Here is a 218-nt window from a genome sequence, read left to right on the forward strand (position 1 = left end):
TATCACCAACATACATAAGTATAGTTTGTAAATGAATATGATATTACAGTGCACTTTTTCCATACACAATATATTAGAACTAAAATCCAAGACACAGATAAGAGGTACAAAAATTATTATTTTTTAAGTTAAATAAACAAGCAAAATTGTATTTATGATTACTAAACTCAAGGTTTCTCTACAGATAAGAAACCTTATCTTGAGTGGGTAAAATTGTT

At 25.7% G+C, this 218-nt stretch overlaps 1 protein-coding gene across 4 annotated transcripts in view; it reads right to left on the bottom strand.

Moving 5' to 3' along the window:
* LOC119586329 (galactose-1-phosphate uridylyltransferase-like) overlaps positions 1-218 on the bottom strand; it is a 7585-nt gene that overhangs the window by 6056 nt on the left and 1311 nt on the right. Inside the window, exon 1 of one of the 4 annotated variants that reach the window (XM_037935043.1) lies at positions 15-133. The exons of the other annotated variants lie outside the window; for them this stretch is intronic. The gene's annotated coding sequence lies outside the window, so the exon portion shown is untranslated. Of the gene's footprint in view, positions 1-14; positions 134-218 lie in introns of those variants that run through there. 4 annotated transcript variants of the gene reach the window in all.

Source organism: Penaeus monodon, chromosome 21, assembly GCF_015228065.2.
Source record: "Penaeus monodon isolate SGIC_2016 chromosome 21, NSTDA_Pmon_1, whole genome shotgun sequence".
In the NCBI taxonomy this organism is placed as follows: domain Eukaryota; kingdom Metazoa; phylum Arthropoda; class Malacostraca; order Decapoda; family Penaeidae; genus Penaeus; species Penaeus monodon.